This window comes from Acomys russatus, chromosome 17 (genome assembly GCF_903995435.1).
Source record: "Acomys russatus chromosome 17, mAcoRus1.1, whole genome shotgun sequence".
Classification (NCBI taxonomy): Eukaryota; Metazoa; Chordata; class Mammalia; order Rodentia; family Muridae; genus Acomys; species Acomys russatus.
The window spans coordinates 45950576-45969281 of record NC_067153.1 but is presented as its reverse complement, the minus strand read 5'-3'; the positions used below and the strand labels follow the sequence as shown (position 1 = coordinate 45969281).

Here is an 18706-nt window from a genome sequence, read left to right as displayed (position 1 = left end):
GCTAGACTTTTGTCTAGTTAATGCCCCACCAGGCAGGGCAACTGCAGGAAGCAGAAAGGCTGCACATTGCCTGGTGCCCTGAGGGCTGTGTTCTCTGGAGGAAGTCTCTCCATTCCACTTCTCCTTCTTTGTGTGTGTGTGTGTGTGTGTGTGTGTGTGTGTGTGTGTGTGTGTGTGTGTGTGTGTTTTAAGACTGGGCTCACTATGTAGCCTTGGTTAGTTTGGAACACACTATGTATACTTTGGTGGCCATGAATGCAGAGATCCTCCTGCCTCTGCCTTCTGAGTGTTGGGATTAAATGAGTCCACCACCAAATAAAAGTTTGGAGGAAAATTTTATTATTATTATTTATTTATTTTTGCTTTTTGAGACAGGAATTCTCTGTGTAGTTCTGGCTGTCCTGGACTCTCTTTGTAGACCAGGCTGGTCTTGAACTCGCAGAGATCTACCTGCCTCTGCTGGGATTAAAGGCGTGGGCTACCACCACCCGGTTTGGAGGAAACTTATTAAACAAAAAAAGAATTCTGTGTATGAGTGTTTGCTTGCATGTTATGTCTGCACCACGTGCGTGCCTGGTTCTCACACAGGCCAGAAGAGGGCGTTGGATCTCCCTCGCCACCCCCCATCCCCACTAAACTGGAGTAACAGACCGTGGTGAGGCCGCCATGTGGGTGCTAGGAATGGAATCTTGGTCCTCTGGAAAAGCAGCTATCTCTCCAGATCCGAGGAAACTTTCTGAAAGTCCACCTCATCTGAATTCTCAATCAGGCACCGCAACGCTCCTGGGTGCTGCTAGGAAAGCCACAGAACTGAAGTCCGCCTTAGGAAGTCCTACAGACCCCGGCCTCTGGGCGGCTCCCGGGGAGTGACCGGTGCTGGCCTCTCAGCGGCTAAAGCAGGCGCTCCTCGTTTGACTGACAGGGGAGGCCGCTAATGTTCGCCCAGGGTAGTTCCCTTGAGCGCACTGGAGGGGGCGTGCCGCCTCCGCTCTGGTTTGTCCAATCCAGAGCCCCGAAGCGGCCGAAGGGCGGGGCCCGCATCCCGGCAACCAATAGGACGACCACAGCGGGCGCGGCGGGGGCGGCTCGGTCTCGGCTGGCGGCAGAAGCAGCCGCTGCGGGTCTTGGGCAGGGCCGGGGAGCGCGGCCGGAGCGGAACGGGAAGGGGTCGGAGTCGCAGCCCGGCCGGGGCGGTGTACGCAGCGGGCGGGAACCGAGGCGAGCAGCGGCCGAGGTAAGGGGTACGCCGCGACGGTTGGGACGCGAGTCTGTGTCCGCGCCTACTCATGTCAGGCCGCGCCGGGCCCGAGCGCGCGGGGCCGCGCCGCTCGAAACTTCTAGTCCGCGCGCGAGGGGCCACGCGCCGGCGGGCGGAGCCGGGGAGGCCGGAGGGGGCGGCCGGAGCGGGCGGGACCCCACGGGGACGCACTCAACTGGGCACTTTGCGGACTGCCTTCCACTTCCGTCCTTCCCACGCTCGGTGTCCGCGGTGGTGAGAGCCAAGCCTGCCCGGCGAACATGACCTAGGGGTATGTGGCGAGACAGGAAAGGCTGGGTGCTGTCCTTTTGACTTTGATAGTTTTCTAGACTCACTGGATCCCAAGGGTCAACTCCCTCTCTCCTCCCTGAGGCTGTGGAGCCGCGCTCTTCTCTTCCAAACACCCTAGGCTTGCAGGGGGTACCCCCTTTGAGAAGGGCGGCTTTTATTTTTCCGGAGTGGGTCAGGGGAACTGGCTGGGAAGCTCACGGCCTTAGAGGTTAGACCTAAAAGTAGACACGCCCCAGGGATGCTGCGTTCCTGTTGAGTACTCAAGGGAGGATGGCTTTGGTCCGGGGTGTGCACACCATTTCTGGCTCTCGTCGTCTTTCCTTGACCGCAGCCGTCCTGAGGTTTTGTGATGAAGGCGAGTCGGTTGCTGACAGTCTCCAGGGCTACTCATTACGCGGTTTAGCAAACAAACAAACAACAACAACAAAAACACTCCTGCTCTGTTCTGATGTAAATCTGTTTAATCCTGACTTGTGGACGTGAGCTCACACCTTCCTCCCTGTCGCAGGTTTTTCAGTTTGCTTAAGTTCTGTTCTTTGGCCCCTGGCAAAGGGAGCAGCTAGGTGGGCTGTGTTCTGTGTTTGCCCCCCTTTTCCGACGCGGGGGGTTCCAGAATCGCCTTTTTCGCAGAAGCACAGAGAGAGTGAGAATTCCCTTGACTTACCTGGAACACCTTTATCTGTGCATTTACACTTTACTGTCGAGTTTGGCAGGTTCCTTGGTGAACCTATGCTACTGCTTGAGCCATGGGGCCCCTGCGTGAAAAACTTCTGTGCTGTTTCTTTTCCCTGTAGTCTGGAGGCTTTAAAGAAATACTCATTAGGCAAATGGGTGTTTATTATTTGGGAAAGTAACTGAGCACAGAGGAGCAGATAAGCGATTAGATCTGTTTTCTCTGCAGGATTTTAAAAGAATAACAGCTCACTGGAATAGAAATGGTATTGTAGTTCATGCTGTTTTGGGAGCTAGAGCTTGTTACTTTTCAACATAATAACTAATCTAAAAGTGTGTGCACTTAAGAAACAGATCTGACTTTTTATGCTGCCCAGTGGAGAGAAGGTGGGATTGGCTTTCCCTCAGCTCAGTGGCAGTACAGATTTCTGTCAGCTGGGTATTTCTGGAGGGAGGGTGGGCAGGAGAGCACAGGGGCATTTGCTCTTAGTTGTGTGTGTGTGTGTGTGTGTGTGTGTGTGTGTGTGTGTGTGAGAGAGAGAGTGTGTGTGGTGGGTTTGTTTGCTTGTTTTGTATGTAGACCAGGCTGACTTGGAACTCACAGAGATCTGCCTGCCCCTGCCTCCTGAGTGCTGAGACTCAAGGCGTGTAAGAGCAAACCTGGCCACCCTTCATCTTTGTATCCTTTTCTCCGACCTGATCATGCCCGCCGACGGGTTCAGGCCTGATTCTTAGGCTTCCTGCCTCTGAAAGGGGTCATCACTCAATCTTTGCAGGATGTTACAGACTATCAAATAATAGTAGTAAAATTACAAGCTGTGGCACCTTGTGAAGCAAGCGCTGCCTGGGCAACCTCACCTGAAACCTCTCAGCTGACTCTGGCCTGCCTTATCTACCGTCCCATTGTACTTGGCTTCCTGGAGGCCACCCTTTGGATTATGTAGCTAATAACCATGTTCACATGAGCTGTAGTGCCTGCTCAGTTTTTTTCCAGTTGTTTGGAACCACAGCTGCATACCTGAAGGCAGCAGAGGGAGGCAGGGCTTAGATACCTAGGTGATTTGCATACTAGGGGCAGAGTCCTCTGTGCCTCCTCACACCCGAAAGCCAACCAGAGAGCTTGGTCTAAAAGGGCCTGACCATGTCCCTGACGGCTCTTAGTGGTGCTTGGCCGTCTTTGGGATGGCTGTTTGGGCAATTTTTCCGAGTTTTAGTATTCAGATGGTTGTACTGTCTGCTGGCTAGAGACCATCTTGAAGAATAGGTCCCCTGGGGTTGGGAGATGGCTCAGTCAGTAAAGCGCCTAATGCCAAACATAAGGAACCCCAGCAAAAAACAAGGTGGGGTCTTGGAGTCGGCTCATTGGCTAGGAACATTTGTTACCCTCACAGAGGACCTGGGTTTGATTCTCGCCTATAACTCCAGTCCCAGGGAATCCTATCAGGACCCCAAGCATGTACATGGCGCACATACATAAGTGCAGGCAAACATTCATACACATAAAATTAAGAAATCTTACAAAATGTAAAGTGAACAGAGATCAAGGCTGATACCTGATACCAACCTCTGGTGTGCACTTGCACACTTGTACACACAGAATAGTTCTTCTACTGAGCCCTTGCCTGTAATCCTACCCTTTGGGAGGCTGAGGCGGGGAAATCTCCAGTCTGAGGCCAAAGGCCAACTTTGGACTCTAGCAAGACCCTATCTCAGCAAAGGACAGTTCTCCAAATATTCTGCACAACGAGACTTTGTTTCTTTGTTTGTTTGAGGCAGGGTTTCTCTGTGTCACCCTGGCTGTCCTGGACTCATTTTGTAGACCAGGCTGGCCTGGAACTCAGAGCAATCCACCTGCCTCTGCCTCCCGAGTGCTGGGATGAAAGGCATGTGCCACCACACCTGGCGTGAGCTAGCACTGCCTGGCTTCTGTCCAGATTTTTAATTTTCATTTAAAAAATAAAACCTTTTATTTTTATTTATTTATTTAAAATAATTTATTTATTTTTATTATATGCACATTGGTGTTTTGCCTGCATGTATGTCTGTGTGAGGGTGTCAGATCTTGGAGCTACAGACAGTTGTGAGCTGCCATGTGGGTGCTGGGAATAGAACGTGGGTCCTTTGGAAGATCAGTCAGTGCTCTTAACCGCTGAGCCACCTCTCCAGCCCCAAACCTTTTATTTTTAAAAAAATAATATGCTTTATAACAGTTATTTTAATGGGTGTGTGCATGTGCCAGAGTGTACAGGTGTGGTGGTCAGAGGGCGACTAGAGGAGTCAGTTCTCATCAGTTTTCTTCTTTCACCCTCTGGGTTCTGGCCTTGAACTCTGGTTGTGAGGCTTGATGGTGGGCACCTTTACCTTCTGAGCCATCCTGCCAGCCCTCTACCCCCACCCCTCTGCACACCCTCTCACTGCTAAGGATGGAGCTCCATGTGCTCCCTGTGAGGCGGGCTGTCTATCACTAAGCTCGAGCTCATTTAAAGCATTTCAGTCAAGATTATCCACACATTTCTTGATCTAGGCACTGAGTCGAGGCACTGCACTAGGCAGAGAAGGAAGTACAGCAGTGGGCAGAGTGCTCACAGCGCCCAGAATCTGCAGCAGACACCTGAGGACGGAACCTTGTCGGAGCTCACTGTGTGGCTGTCCTTGGCCTCAGAATCAAAGCAGTTTTCCTGCCTCAGCTCTTCAAGTGCTGACATTTCAGGCTTGAGTCAGTACATCTGGCCTCGATGTAGTTGTCCTCGCGTCCCAGATGAGAGAGTGGGAGATGCGTGGGCACGAGGGGCCCTGGGCTCTAGCCTTCCCCCACCAACTCTGCGGCTAGGATATGCAGATCTCAGTGCCTCTGGTTTCATATTTGTAAGAGAGGCTTAGGAATTCTTAACCTTTGAAACGTTGAGAACAGCTGTGAGACACCCTACCTCTACCTCAGGAAAGGAAGCACACATGTGAACAACTTGGGGCCAGCATCCAGGGTGAGGATTGTCACACTCCAGCCCTAAGCTGTCTCGCTCTTGCTGTGGTTAGGGTGGTGAGTGCAGCCTTCCTAAGCTGCCTGCCTCTCGCCTCAAAGAATCTGTAATCCTATTTTCCTTGTCATCTTTGAGCTAATAATAATAGTGACTTACATATATGGAGGGCACACATTCCAAAATATTTTCTCCTCATTGCTTTGTACTCAAACATTTGAATGACATGATGGCCAGGTGTCCATCCTGGGTCCAGAACCGGGGCTCGGGGATGCCAGCATATGGTTTTTCCACTAGATTCTGCTTCCTTGGTGTTGGTTGTGAAGAGTTGTTGGCATCGTAAAGATCCTGGAATGTCTCTTGTAGAAGAAGTTTCGTTTGTCTACTAAAGGATTATTTTTCCTTTGGAACTTGAATCCTTAAACACCTTTCTGTCTTGACTGAAACCGTGTGTGTGTGTGTGTGTGTGTGTGTGTGTGTATAAAATTTTTTTAATCTTTATTTTTATTTTTTATTTTATGTTAATGGGTATTCTGCCTACCTGTGTGTCTGTATGCCATGTGTGTGTTGGATCTCCAGGGACTAGAGTTACAGACCACTGTGAGCTGTCATGTAGATGCTGGGAATTGAACCCATGTCTCACCTTGTGCTCTTACTGGTGAGCTATCTCTGGTTCCCTTGCTTTTGTTTTTTTGCAACCTTTTTCAGAGGGGAACATTTGTAAGCTTTGAGTGTTTTGGCAAGACTCATTTAATATTTATTGATTAAAGAGTATGTTTAAACTACTTCTCAGTTGCTTAGCACTTGAGAAAGCTGTGAAGTAAATAAAGGTTAAGTACAAATTATAAGTTGAGTCAGACCTGGTGGCGCACGCCTTTAATCCCAGCACTCAGGAGGCAGAGGCATGTGGAGCTCTGTGAGCTGGAGGCCAGCCTGGTCTACATAGTGAGTTCCAGGACAGCCAGGGCTACACAGCAAGACCTTGTCTGGAAACAGAGAAAAATCCCAAATTGTGGAGTTAACCTATTCAAGTGTGTCCTCATTGATGAGATGCTCCCTGCACCAGAGTCCAGGTAGTTTGAGACTGGATATGAAGTGTGTTGGTGACTGTTGTAGTTACTTTCCTATTGCTGTGATAAAACACCATGACCAAGGCAACTTATGAATGAAAGAGTCAGAGTCCACGGTCGCACAGCAAAGGCATGCATGGTGGCGGGATTGGCTGAGAGCTGACATCATGATCAGAAAGTAGGCAGCAAAGAGAGGGAGGGAAGGAGGGAGGGAGAGAGGTGGGGAAGAGGGAAAGAGGGGGGAGAGGGAGAGAGGGGATGCACACACACTGGGAATGGCATGGGCTTCTGAAACCTCAAAGTGCTCTCCCAGTGGCATACCTCTTCCTATAAGGCCACATCTAACTCTTCCTAAGCAGTTCCGTAAGCGTTCAAGCATCCCAGTCTAAGGGTACCGTTCAGATGACTGCAGTGACCATGGCTGTCCAACAGTGGCTTCTTGCGACCTGCCAGGCTTCTAATGCTTTATGGATTGTTTATTAGTAGCATAGTCTCAGCTGTATAAAGAGCAAGTGTTTCATAAAGGACAAGAAACTTAAAAAGTACACAGGTTAGATGGCTTTTTTTTCCTTAATTTTTTTTTTCGAGACAGGGCCTCTCTGTGTAGCCTTGGCTGTCCTGGACTCGCTTTGTAGACCAGGCTGGCCTCGAACTCACAGCGACTGCCTCTGCCTCCCCAAGTGCAGAAATTAAAGATGTGCACCATCACACTTGACTTTTTCCTTATTTTTTTCCATTACTCTGTGTACATGTGTAAATACATGTACATGGGACAGCAAATGCTTTTACATGCCAACCATCTGGTGGTTTGAATTAAAATGTCCCCCTTCGGCTCATATATCTGAATAGTCATCAGGGAGTGGCACTGCTTGAGAAGGCTCAGGAGGTGTTGTTAGAGCAGGTGTGGCCTTGTTGGAGGAGTGTGTCACTGGGAGTGGGTTTCAAAAGTGCCAGGGCCATTGTGAGCCTTTGCTTGTGGATCAGGATATAGGTCTCAGCTACTTCTCCAGCAGTAATGCCTGCCCGCCATGCTGCCCGACTTGGCCTCCATGCTGCCCGCCGCCATGTGACCTGTTTGATGATATGGACTAAGCCTCTGACACTATAAGCAAGCCTCTGCCCCCAATTAAATGCTTTCTTTCATAAGAGCTGCCTTGGTAACGGTGTCTCTTCACAGCAATAGAACACTGACTAAGGCACCATTTCATTGGCTTATTTCTGATGAAGATAAACAGGGTGGTCAGATGTGTTGGTTATCAGATTGGAATGTATTGGACTACATAGAACAGAGCATTCCTCCAGTATGAGTGGTACGCAGGAGCCCCTGTCCTCCTACCTGTCCTTCTGATGCTTGTCAGGAGGCAGCCATCCGCAGTTCATGTTATGAGATGGAAAAAGTGTCTGTTCTTGGACTGGAGAGATGCCTCAGTGGTTAAGTGTACTGGCTGCTCTTCCAGAGAAACAGGGTTCAGTGCCCAGCAACAACATGTGCCTAACAAACCTCTTCTGACTTCTGTGAGTACTGCATGCGTGCAGTGCGCGCACGTGCACGTGCACACACCCATAAAATAAAAATATAATATGTGTATATTTATACATTTGTATATATGGTGGGTTCTGTAAATACTGGAGGGGACAGCACAGTGTCATGCAGCCCTGCTAAAAGAAGTGAGAAGCCCAGTGTCATGCTTCAGCCTCTCCAGTGAAGGCTTTCCCTCATGGAGAAAGTTGGTAGACGTTAATGGCAAAGGGTCAGTTCTGAAATGGTAAGCAATAGGAAATTATGAAAGTAAAAGCCTGGTGAGGAAACTAGGCCACCTGACAGTAAGGCCTGAAACGGCCTGGAGCTCCAGTCCACTGCTCTCATGCGCCAGAATGCACCGAGGGCAGCTGTCGTATACCTTTATGGACGCTGCATCGCCCACAGTGGCTTACTCTCACTGGGAAGTGGACCACACACTGGTCCTTGCCTTCCGGTGGCTTCCTGTCTGCTACTTAGATACTGGTAAGAGCAAAGTTGTCAGCTGGAGCTGGGGAGTTTTGTTGTTTTTGTTTTTCGAGACAGAATTTTTCTTTGTAGCACTGGCTGTCCTGGATGCTCTTTGTAGACCAGGCTGGCCTCGAACTCACAGCAATATGCCTGCCTCTGCCTCCCAGAGTGCTGGGACTAAAGATGCGCATCACTATCGCCAAACTGGAGCTAGCAAATTTCACTGAGTTGCCATGGAAGTGCTTGAATTTAGTTTTATTTAGTTTCTTTTTCTTTTTTTTAAATTTAGTTTCTTTCATTTTTAATTATGTGTATGCATTTGTGTGTGTTCATGTGTATATGTTGTGTGGATGACTACGGAGGCCTGAAGAGAACATTTGATTTCCAGGTGCTAGAGTTACTAGTGGTTGTTAGCTACCCAACATGGGTGCTGGGAACTGAATGTGCGCCCTCTGCAAGAGCAGTACATGCTCTTGACTGCTAAACTATTTCTTGGCTCTTTGATGGATTTTTGGTCTTTTGAGACACAGGCTCTATGTAGCCCTGATGTCCTGGAACTCACTATGTAGACCATGCTGTCTGCCACTGTCTCTAGAGTGCTGGGATCAAAGGTGTTCACTACCATGCCCAGCCCTTGCTTTGTGTTTTGAGAGGAGAGAGAGAGAGAGAGAGAGAGAGAGAGAGAGAGAAAGAGAGAGAGAGAGAGAGAGAGAGAGATTTCGTGCAGTCATGCACTTGTCGGGGTCTGAGGACAACCCTTGGGAACCTGTTTTGTTGTTTTTATGTTACCTAGTGGGATTCAGGGATCAAATTTATGTTGTCAGGCCTGTATTTGAGTACCTTTATGTTAAATGATTTTTTTTTTTTTTTTTTTTTTTGGTTTTTCGAGACAGGGTTTCTCTGTGTAGCCTTGGCCATCCTGGACTCACTTTGTAGACCAGGCTGGCCTCGAACTCACAGCGATCCGCCTGCCTCTGCCTCCCTAGTGCTGGGATTAAAGGCGTGCGCCACCACACCCGGCTAAATGATCTTTTTTTGAGACAGGGTTTCTCTGTGTAGTCTTGGCTATCCTGGAATTCTTTGTGGACCAGGCTGGCCTCAAACTCACAGAGATCTGCCTGCCTCTGCCTCCTGAGTGCTGGGATTAAAAGCGTGTGCCACCATGCTTGGCTGACATGCTGAGCCATCTTATTAGTCCTTGTTTTTGTTTTGTTTTGTTTTAATACTTTATTTTACTCTATATGTGAGTGTTTTGCTTGAATGTAAACATGTGTACCACATGTTTGACTAGTGTCTAAGGAGGTGAGAAGAGCATATCGATTTCCCTGGAACTGGAGTTGCAGACAGTTATGAGTTGACATGTGGGTGCTAGGAATTGAACTGGGTCCTATGGGAGAACAGTGGTCGTCCTTCCAGTCCCAATAGCACTGTTTTAGAGAGGATGTAGCTTGGCAGATCTTGGACTCATTGTCTTCCTGCCTTAATGTTGTTAGAGTTTAGATTATAGGGGTTTTACTTACTTGACATCTTTCCTTGGGCTGAGAGCATTTGGGATATATTTTAATTGTCTGAGACATCTGTGGGTGAAGGGAAAATAGGCATTAGAGGGAGAGCATTCTGGCTACTGTTTATGTAGAGATCTTAAGTCTCTAGGATTCCAAGAATAAGGTCTCCTGCCCTATAGAAGCAGCCTGGACAGAACTGGGTCTAGAAATAACTGTGTTTCACCATGGCAGAACTGGATAGAAGTGGGTTCACATGTAGAGACACACAGAGCAGGGCTGGGCTGGCTGCTTTAAAAAAAAAAAAAAAAAGATTTATTTATTTATTATGTATATATTGTTGTGTCTGCATGTACAACTACACACCAGTAGGGGGCACCAGATCTCATTACAGACAGTTGTGAGCCACCATGTGGTTGCTAGGGATTGAACCCAGGACCTCTGGAAGAGCAGCCAGTGCTCTTAACCTCTGAGCCATCTCTCCAGCCCAGGTCTGTCTGCTCTTAGCATGCTGCAGAACTTAACTCCAGGAAAGTGGCCTTTGCCAGAAATGAGCTCCAGAGTCATCAAGAATGTGGGCACCAGCTGGGCAGTGGTGGTGCATGCCTTTAATTGTAGCACTCAGGAGGCGGAGGCAGGAGGATCTCTCTGAGTTTGAGGACAGCCAGGGCTACCCAGAGAAACCCTGTCTTGAGCCCCCCCCATCCCCCCAAAAATAATGTGGGTGCAAGTGGTGTGTGTTGAGCAAGAGGGGCTGTTGAGTGTAGAGGTGGGGGGGGGGGGGAGACTGTCAGAATTTGAGTTCCTGTAGGCCCAGGCTGGGGTCTAGACTTCTCTCTGGAGAATGAATTCAGTGGGGAAACCTTCCAGGGTCTGAGCAAGATGATCTTGGCAGAAGTAAGAGGTCAGTTGAGAAGTCAGGGATGTGGATGGGAGAGGTGTCATCTGCTTATTCCTTTTCACAAAGATGACCAGCGTCTGCCAAGGCTTGAGGATTGCCTTTGGCCATTCCTAGGAAGCCGTAGCTTACTTTTGCAAGAAAGGGGATTCCAGCGTGGGCTGGCCTCAATCATTGATTCAGCTCCATTTTTAAAAAAGATTTATTTATTTCCTTTCTATTTTATGTACATTGGTGTTTCGCCTGCATATATGACTATGTGAGGGTGTCCTGGAACTGGAGTTACAGACACTTGTGAGCTGCCATGCGGGTGCTGGGAATTGAATCAGGGTCTTCTGGAAAGAGCAGCCTGTGTTAATCACTGAGCCACCTCTCCAGCCCTAGACTAGGTGTCTTATTTTGAACTGCAGTAACATAATGCTCTGGGCATTTGCTTGTATTTTTGTTTTGTTTTGTTTTTGTTTGTTTGTTTTTGTTTTTTGAGACAGGGTTTCTCTTGTAGTCCTGGCTGTCCTGGACTCACTTTGTAGACCAGGCTGGCCTCGAACTCACAGTGATCCACCTGCCTCTCTCTCCTGAGTGCTGGGATTAAAGGCGTGCGCCACCACCGCCCGGCGGCGTTTGCTTATAAAGAACAGAAATCTTACTCCTCAAAGTTCTGGAGTCTGGAAGCCTGAGGTGATGGTGCAGTCTGGTTGTACTCTTAAACAGCGGAAGGAGGTTAAGGGAGCTTTCTGAGTTTCTTCTTCTTCTTCTTCTTCTTGTTTTTCTTTTTCTTTTTTTTGGTTTTTCGACTGAGTTTCTTCTTTTCTTCTTCTTCTTCTTCTTCTTCTTCTTCTTCTTCTTCTTCTTCTTCTTCCTTCTTTCTTCTTCTTTCTTCTTCTTCTTTTGGTTTTTCAAGACAGGGTTTCTCTGTGTAGCCTTGGCTGTCCTGGACTCGCTTTGTAGACCAGGCTGGCCTCAAACTCACAGCGATCCGCCTGCCTCTGCCTCCCGAGTGCTGGGATTAAAGGCGTGCGCCACCACTGCCCGGCTCTGAGTTTCTTCTTAAGGAAGGGCACTAATCCCATTCTATGGGACTTCACCCCAATGACCTAATTAGGTCCCTGAGGCCTCACCTCCTTATATCATGGTATTGACACTAGTATTTGAGTATGGGAATTTGGAGTGGATCCCTTCCTCTGGAGTGTGGTAGGTGCTGTGCAGTCATGGACCTAGAGCTCAGTCCATAGTACTTAGTCATTTTGTATCACTCATGATAATTAGGCAAATTTGTAAATTAAGCAAAACCCTAAAGTACTCACACTGGATTTATTTTATGCAGTTCTTTCAAAAATCATTCACAGATGTATTACTCTTTTCTCAGTCAGAGCACTTGTAGGACCTTTCGTGGAGCCTCTGGGTCACAGGGATGCTATGGTGGTCACCAGTGTGGGTGAGGCCTCAAGCCCTTTGTGGAATCTTGTGACCCTGGCAGGGCATACATAAGTCCTCTTCGCACCACTCTGAGGTTTTGTTTGCTTCTCTCCCTTTGTGGGGGTAAGACTAAGAATCTGCATTCTAGCTCTATGTGGGGGCATCCACCATTAATCCCAGCACTCAGGAGAGGCCAGCCTGCTCTACAGATGTTCCAGCCAGGACATGCAAGGCTACACAGAGAAATCCTGCCTTGAAGTAAACAAAAGAATGGGTGCATCCTGCCTGTGTTTGAGGGCAGCCCTGCCCTGCCTCCTGGCTTGATGACGCTGTGCTTGAGTTTAATGTGATGGTCATGCCTGCCTGTCCCTGTGGTGAGGAAATGTTGCTTTGCCTGCACCTAGTGCTCACAGGAGGAAAGGGACACGTGATGGGGGATGTCACTTTGGTGATGAAAAAGGACTCGAGAAGATAAAGAATTAAGCTGTGTGCGCAGGGATCCAGGGGGTTACATGTATACACTGCAGAAATAGCTCAAACTGTAGAATTAGGGTTTTTTTCTGATTAAGTTCCAGGCAGGACTTTCAGAATTAATATTTTAAGTTTTACTTGGCTTTATAATTAGGTAGGTGTGTACTGATACAACTTGGCTGTGCATGTATTTGTAGTTGACCATGAACTTTCCCATAGCTTTTATTTTGTTTTCAGAACAGCTTTGTTGGTTGCTTCCCTTGTTCGTGGTTCAGAAGAAAGAGAAGAAGGTAGAATTGGAAGGGCCAATGCCTTTCCAGAGGCCACTGATCTAGACCCCACATGAGGTAGGCAGTCACAGGGCTTGCGGTCTAGAATCAGCCATGGCTGGCTTTCTAAGTTGTCTCTTAAATGAAAATGAAATTTTATTAATTTTAAAATGATGACCAAATTGTAGTTTGTGAACATGTCCATACTTCAGACTATGTTTGTGCTTCAGTATATCAAATTATGTTGTCTGTAGCCGAGTGTGCCAAGATCATGAATTGTGGTCAGGCTCTCTGCCCACGCAGACCTCCAAGCCCGCTATTAGTGGATTTTGTAGCTCACTGATTTGCTGAAGCCGGCTTGCCTAGGTACCAGTTAGCTTGAATGTGATGTTGTTTTTAATTAAGCACTCATGACCTCTGTACCAGCAAATATATGATCAGATAAGAAGCCTGGGCATGTGCCATGGGAAGATTGGCATTGCTGGTGGGGGAACCAGTGGTCATGGGGTACGTTGTGTTCTGGATTTTCTGAGAGATCATGGACATTTCACATTTCTGCTCATTGAGTTCTTATAACCAACCAGTTGGTGTTAACTCCACTTCGTCCAGGAGTAATCAACCCAAAGGTCAGAGAAGTGACCTTCAGAGGGTTGCTGTGTGAGTTGGCCCTGAAGCCCGTACCAGTGCTCCTTTATCTTGTCACCATGAGTAGATTCTGAGTCACTTGTTAATTGTGAAAAAGATCTTTAAATTTTCCTTTCCTCTCTCTGTGTCTGAGGAACATAGAAATGGGGCAAATTATGTATCTTTGTTTAAAGGTAGGAGCTACGTAGGCTCACAGCCAACCCAGTTAAGAGACGCTGAACATTTGTAGTTTCCAGAGCCAGGGAGTTTATAAGGGTAGGAAGGGAGCTGCCACAAGCTGTCTGGCTGGAGTGGTCAGGGACTGAGTCGTCACCGACATGCCTCTCTCCTAGCTGATGAGGTCAGAGGGTGGAGGAGCAGGGCTCTCAGAGTTTCAGAGGCCTGTTGGGCCTGTTGCTTCATCTTTCAAGTGGCCTTGAGGAGGCAGCTGAGGGAGAACTCACTTTGTTGCCTTGTGATAATAAATGAAGATTGTTAGGGTAGGTAGCAGAGAGATGTTCTGGTTGTTTGGTTTGTTCTGTAGACACAGGGAATCACTGTGTAGCCCAGGTTGGCCTCAGACTACAGATCCTGCTGCTTAGGATCTGGCTCAGAAACTTGGTTTAATGCTTGTGCTAATTACCATTTTGTGCCATATGACTTAATATTAAGAAATTATACTCCTTATCCCTATGTAAGTGTGGGCACGCGTGGGCACGCGCGCACATGCGTGCGCAAACACACACAAAACACACACACATCTTTGCGATGTGGAGATCAGAGGACAACTTGTAGAAATTGTTTTTTTGTTTTTACCATGTGGGACTCGGGCCTCAAATTTTTGTTTTTAGGCTTGGGCATGAGTGCCTTTACCTGCTGAACCATCTAGAATCTAGATTCTAAATGGCCCATGCCTGCCTGCCTGCCTGCCTGCCTTCCTTCCTTCCTTCCTCCCTCCCTTCCCTCCCTTCCCTCCCTCCCTCCCGTTTTTCTCCCCTTCCTTTTCTTTCTTTCTTTTTTTTTCTCCAGACAGTGTTTATCTGTGTAGCCTTGGCTGTCCTGGACTAACTTTGTAGACCAGGCTGGCCTCGAACTTACTGAGATCTGCCTGCCTCTGCCTCCCGAGTGCTGGGATTGAAGGTGTGCACTACCACTGCCCAGCTTGAAGTTCTTTTTGAATCCCCCCCCCCCCCCCATGTCACCATGTCTGACTGAAGTGTCCTTATTGAGTTTTTCTGTTGAAGTTTTCCTTCCCTTTTGGGTGTTGATCAGCCCTAGGGCCTCAGGTACGCAAGGCAAGCATTCTGCCAAGTGAGCTTCCCAGCCCCTTAGCCAATTTCCAGTGTTATCTTGTCGACTGAGATTGAAACATTCCTGGTGCTCTGGGTTTTAGCTTATTTCCACCATTTTGCTAATTATATGAATTTGTAGTTGATAAGTTGAGCTTTCTTCCCTCTCTCCTTTCCTTCCTTCCAGTCTGTTTAATTAGTTCCTAAGGAGAAATCTCCAGGGATGGCTTTAAAGCTGTGAACACTTAGAATGTTTTGACACTTGTTTGAATTCCTCTTAAGTCGGCTTTTCTAGTATTTTAGGCAAAAGAGAACCCTGGAGAATTCCGCCTGTAAGGCCTTTTGGTCTTTGGAACTTGTCAGTGTCCATTAGATAAGCTTTCAGGAGGGTTTCTTGAATGAGTCACATTCCCTTCCTCATCTTCTGAGTGGCTCCTTGAACAGGATGCTTTCCTTCCATGAATAGGACCAAGCCCTTACTGGGGGCTGGGTTGTAGCGCAGCATACTCAGGCCCTGGGTTCAGTTTCCAGCACCAGAGAAGGGAGGAGGGGGGAACCATCCTACTGCTCCTCCTACTTGTTACTGGTGAGTGAGTGAGTGGTCCTTTCCCCAAGGCTGAAGCTTGTTAGCCTTCTTGGAACCACATTAGTGATAGGGCTTGTTCTGGTTTGCTTTTCCATATTTGCAGTGTGTGAGTTGGGGAGGGTTGTGCAAGGCCAGTGGCATTGGAATCTTTCAGAGATCATGGCAGCCAGGGCTCACTGATCTTCACACTTTGCCTCTATGGCTGGGGCACCATTCTGACAGATGCCTCAGCTTCTCCTCATAGTGCCAGACAGGCACTCTGTCAGAGTCAGATAGCTCATTCTTGTTTCTGTTGTTACTGTTTGCTTGTTTGTTCATTCTTAGGTAAAGTCCACTGTGTCTCTTCCTATTGGCTGATTGACTTTTTCATTTTTTTACTGTCCTATAGAAGACTGAGCAGAGGCCTGTTTTCCTGGTTCCTCATTTCTCAAGGTTTGCAAAGGACAAGGGGTGTGTGTACACACTCATGGATGCATAGGAGGGGGGCTCCTGGTATGGGGGTCATGGCCAGGCTAGCCCACCTCTGCTCTTACCTTGGACAGTTGCTGTGTCTCCCCCACATCCACCCCTCCGCTAGAAGCTGTTTCCTCTTTTTTTATCCAGCCTCATTCTTAGTTCCTCTTCTAAGAAAAGCTGAGCCAAAGCAAAAGACCTCCATGTGGAGGTAGAAGTAAAAGGAAAGCACCTCAGACTCAGACAGCACAGGAGCACAAGAGGCAGTTTGTTCCCTGGTACAAGCGGGTGTTTGGTGCCAGCACTCTGGGGTTAGCCTAACTCTTGGCTCTGCTAGGCACTGGGAGCTTCCTGCTTCTCTTCCCCACCCCTGTTTATTCTGTCAATAAGACCAAAATGTAGAGTAATGCTTGGCTGTGTGCTTGGCAGCCTGTGTTTTTATCACAAGTGTAGAAATTGTACTTTGGCTTGGTTTCTGCAGATGCCTAAACTTGTCTGAGTCGCTGTTGCCTTAGCAACTGGCTGAACTTTGCTTGTGTGTGGCAAAGGCTCTAGTAGGGGCTGGGTGGGAGCTTTTCAGCCAAACTAGATGGCCAGTGCCAAGCCCCAGTGGCACTCCCTGTGGCCGTCCCTAGAGTCCATTTTATTTCCTTGAGAAATCCTTGCTTAGACGCCCTAGCTCTCAGCATGGGACAGGCTGGCGCAGTCCTCCAGTAGCTCCTAACCCAGGCTCTGTCTGCACTGTGGCCTAGCTTCTCCTGCTGTCCTGTCAAGTTGCTTATGTTTCTTACACCTGGGCCTAAAGATTAGGTCTGTCACAGAAACAGAGCCTTATAGACAGGGCCAGAAGAGTACACCTGAGTACTGCATGTCATGGGGAAATATATGATTTCCTCATGAAGGTATGATGAATGATGAGGTTGCAGGGGTCTATGATACGTGTTGTTTGTTTGTTTGTTTGTTTGTTTTTGTTGTTGTTGTTGTTGTTGTTGTTGTTTTGGAGACAGGGTTTCTCTGTGTAGCCTTGGCCATCCTGGACTCACTTTATAGACCAGGCTGGCCTCGAACTCACAGCGATCTGCCTGCCTTTGCCTCCTGAGTGCTGGGATTAAAGGCATGCGCCACCATGCCTAGCTTTGTTTGGTTTTTCAAGACAAGGTTTCTCTGTGTAGTCCTGGCTGTCCTGGACTACTTTGTAGACTAGGCTGGCCTCGAACTCACAAGATCCACCTGCCTCTGCCTCCCAAGTACTGGGATTACAGGCATGCACCATCATGCCCAGCTTTGATACATGTTCTTTTGAGAAGACCAAGACCAAGTGAAATGGTTGCTATAACAAATGTTACCTTGGCCAGGTGGTGGTGGCAAAACACTGTAAACATAAATAAATATTAAAAAACAACAACAACAAATGTTATCTTTTTATCTTGTCTTTAAAAGCTTTTGGGGGGGGAGTATTTATTTATGTTGTGGATAAAGGTGTGCCGGGGCTCACATGTGGAGGTCACAGGACAGTCTGCAGGAGTCAGGGATGACAGCAAGCACCTTTACCTGCTCAGCCCACTTACCAGCCGTGATATTTTATATTAATGCAGCTTTTATTTCCTTCTGAATTTCTCTTTGCTCTTCTGCGTGAGGCTCTGATGTTGCTTGGTGGGGGCAGGAGCCGAAAGCTAGTTCTCACCTTTCTGTAAAGCTCATCCAGCCTAGTCCACCTGCCCAAGTACTTCTTGTCTTCATTTCCAGAGCTGCTGTTTTCCACCTGAGCTGCTCTGTTTTCTGCTTCTGCTGGGAACATCCAGGTTCATGACATTTAGAAACAATTTAAAATAGCATATGCTCGTTCTTATGAGTGTGAAGAGACTTCTCATATCCCTACCTTCCAAAAGCTTGGAATGCTACCAGTCACTTGCCATGTGATTGGTAGCAGGCAGTACAAACTCAGCCTACTGGGGACTGTAGGGATTCCCTTTTGGGCATGGAATTTGCAATTTCCAGCCCTGTCAGGGCGTAGGAAGGCTACAAATCTTACTCCCACCCCCTCTGCACACTCCTGCTGCTGGGGGTGGGGGTGGGTTGTCCTTATGAGAGGCTTGGTTTGCTTACTCTGTAGGAGAGCAGGTAATAGCTGCCTCTGAGTTTGGGTCTTGATACAGCAGGATGCTTCAGAGTACAGGAGTGTGTGGCGCCTCATTCACATGCTCTGTTCCAGCCGGGTGAGGTAGTGCAAGTCTGTAATCCCAGCACTCAGGAAGTAGAGGCAGGCAATCTATGTGCGTTCGAGGACTGCTTGGTCTGTGAAGCGAGTCCAGGACAGCCAAGGCCACACAGAGAAACCCTGTCTCAAAAAACAACCAAAACAAAAAACCCTCTGTTCTAGATTGCTCCAGCTTCACCTTGGCTCTGCTATTGCTTGTGGGATCTACTTCTTATCTGTATATTTGTAATTCTGTGTATGTGTGTGTGCCTGTTTGAGTTTATGTGCAAGGCATTTGTGCAGGTGCTTGTGGGATCTACTTCTTATCTGTATATTTGTAATTCTGTGTTTGTGTGTATGCCTGTTTGAGTTTATGTGCAAGGCATTTGTGCAGGTGCTTGTGGGATCTACTTCTTATCTGTATATTTGTAATTCTGTGTGTGTGTGCCTGTTTGAGTTTATGTGCAAGGCATTTGTGCAGGTGCTTGAGGGGGCCAGAAGAGGCCTGTGACCTCCTGGAACTGGAGTAAGAGACAGTTGGACGCTCCCCTGTGTGGATGCTGCAAGCCAAACTCAGGTCCTCTTCAAGAGCAGCAAGCTCTCTTCACTAAGCTCCCTCTCCAGTTTCTGTGTCACTTCTTTAGTGGGGATGTTGGTGGCATTGTTGTACGGTTGGGTGAATGACTGTTGCACACCCTTCATGTACCATTGCCTACTGTGTGATTCCACAGTGGAACACACGGGG

The 18706-nt window shown here is 48.1% G+C and overlaps 1 protein-coding gene across 3 annotated transcripts in view; it reads left to right on the top strand.

Moving 5' to 3' along the window:
- The first annotated feature begins 1088 nt into the window (after window positions 1-1088).
- Pacsin2 (protein kinase C and casein kinase substrate in neurons 2) overlaps window positions 1089-18706 on the top strand; it is a 102741-nt gene continuing 85123 nt past the window's right edge. For 2 of the 3 annotated variants that reach the window (XM_051160105.1, XM_051160102.1), the window contains exon 1: window positions 1089-1234. The gene's annotated coding sequence lies outside the window, so the exon portion shown is untranslated. Of the gene's footprint in view, window positions 1235-1510; window positions 1530-18706 lie in introns of those variants that run through there. The other variant, XM_051160104.1, reaches the window with a different exon arrangement.